General features: G+C 40.7%; 1 protein-coding gene across 1 annotated transcript in view; it reads left to right on the plus strand.

The window, feature by feature from the left end:
* asic1b (acid-sensing (proton-gated) ion channel 1b) overlaps positions 1-2439 on the plus strand; it is a 183486-nt gene that overhangs the window by 100880 nt on the left and 80167 nt on the right. The gene's annotated exons all lie outside the window — the stretch shown is intronic.

The following is a 2439-nucleotide window of genomic DNA, read 5'->3' on the forward strand; positions in this document are numbered from 1 at the left end:
ATGCCTGACAGCCTGCAAATTCCATCTAGTATTCTGTCCTTGTTGCTGCAAATGTGTCCACACTGGCACCTCACAAGGTGTTGAGAACAATTCAGAAGGCTAAAGACTGATGAGAGAAAAACTGCAAAGAAATAAATATCTATCAGATAAAGAGACAACAAAGGCTTATGTATAGACTGCTTTTTTTGTACTAACTCAAGCTGCTGTGACAGAATTATTTCTTTTTCTTTTTTAGGCTTCTGCATTGTAACCTTGTATTTTTTTTATTGTTCAAAGCCTTTCATATTATTTCTGGGTTTTTTACATATGCATATTTATTTATCCCATCATAAAAGAGAAAGAAGGAGCTTCTTGTAAAGTTGGCAGAGTCTGCACAGGTCCTAGTGTAGTTGACTGTGGACTACTCAGTGAATGCACAGAGAAAAAGTCTGTAGCTCACACTGATTCATGTCTTGCAGTGACACACAACATAGGTCCTCTTACATAGCTTCTTGAGAACAAGGAAATTGTGTTCATCCTACTGTTTCCTTCTGCCTTTGTGTCTCTGCTCCACATTCTCCTTTGTCTGTTGTTATTTTTGTCTGTTTCCCTTACAATCCATCTTCCTCACAGAAAAGACCAGTGCCATTGGGTTTTCTCTCGCTCCACACTGTCCCCCTGTTCAGAAAAACCAGTCTGTCTTTAATGAGCTCTGCGTCTGTGGCTCTCAGCCTGAGGCTGTCCACCACTGACCTGTTGGCATTTGCTTCTCTCTGCCTTATCCTCTCTTACGCCCCTGTTCTTTTTTTCTCTCTCCCTGTAAAGCTCCTTTTCTCTTAGATTAAAAATTAAATGATGAAGGAGATGCTGTTGCATTCAGTCCCCCAAAGCTTCTCTAGTGGACGCCTTAACTGGTTGCCATTACTTACCGGTCATCTTAGTAGCAGCACAATATCTAGTGGGAAGTTTATCTTTCACACAGAAGCTTTCTACCAACAGAAAGACCTTTTACCTGAATTTATTTCTGCTCCTTTAAACGGATTGTTTTTAGAATTGACTTCACTCTTTCATATAATATATCAAAACCATTGCCTCACAGAATAACTGCAAACTAAAATCAATTTTAGCACTTTTCAGGCTGTATTTTCAACCCAACGAGAAGTGTGAGGTTGTACAGGTTGGAACAGCAAGCCTAACAACCAGACATTTGATCTTTAGACTGCACTCCATCAAACTGGGAGGCAGTGGGCAGTTGATGAGTACAATGACCTTTAGCAGCAGATCTGCCACAGCGGACTTCAATCGTGGCTGACTGGGAGACAGGGCTCAGTCACCAGCCAAACTGGAGGTGGTGTACTGCTGCATGACTGGATGCTACAACTGCTCATTTCATTGATCTCCTCTGCAGAGCTCTGCAAATTACAGAGACACACAGCATTTGAGATCCAGCAAGACATCACATTCACACACACCATTGCAGGAAACAACCAATACGACACTCCAACACCTCTCTTTTTCATTTTCATTTGTTTTTCTTTCCTTTTCTTCCCTCATTTATTTTACCCTACCCTTTCTCCCAACCACACAAACTCACGTAGCTACCCTTTCGGTGGACTCGAAAGTACATTTTGACCTTTTCCTTCTGTCGAGCCCCTTTTAAGATTCAAACTAATCTGTCTGTCAGGTGTTAAATGAAAAAAGGATCTTGTTTTGTTCATGTTAATGCCAAAATATTGTTGAATGGTAGAAGTCTGACAAATGTTAAATTGTATTTTATAAGGTTCTACATAAGACTTCAGTACAGGTGCTTAGTGTTGTTATTGAGGCTTGTAAACACAGGTGAAACATGGCACTAACTTACAGTAATTTTGTCTCGTATTCTCTTGTACACATTGGTATTGGTGACTTCTCTTTAATCCAGTAAAAGGAAGAAAACCCACCGCAGCATGTGGTGTTAAACGTATGCGATTTTACTGGCATCACATTCTGACAGAGCATCATACGCTGTAGCACGAGTCAGCCTTCATCTGAGTCTGCTTGTTGCTCACCCTGTATCTCAGTGCAACACAAGCCGCCCACAGAATCTATCGCCATCGCTGCTCCTCCTTCGTTCATACACCAGTTCCCTTTTATCCCATGTCACACCAGCTCCCACTACTTGGATGCTGCACATGTTGTGAAAGGGGGATGACATATAGCCAGAGAGGCACACCAACCAAAATGCTAATGCGCATATGCAATGACTGATTTGTTTATAGGCTGATGCAGAATTGCTACGGACAGGGAAGGATTGAAGCTCATAGGAGGCATTAGGCATTACATTATGGTGATGGTTGGCTTTGCAAAGGTCAACAAAAATTTAAGACATTACACGTCTATTTCTGAATTTTAAATTTATTCTAATTTATATTATATTTTGTAATGATCCACCATCAAAGAATAAACACCATATTTTCATAA

The sequence above is a fragment of the Haplochromis burtoni genome, unplaced genomic scaffold (genome assembly GCF_018398535.1).
Source record: "Haplochromis burtoni strain Fernald_Lab_line unplaced genomic scaffold, NCSU_Asbu1 Contig_357, whole genome shotgun sequence".
NCBI classification, from domain to species: Eukaryota; Metazoa; Chordata; class Actinopteri; order Cichliformes; family Cichlidae; genus Haplochromis; species Haplochromis burtoni.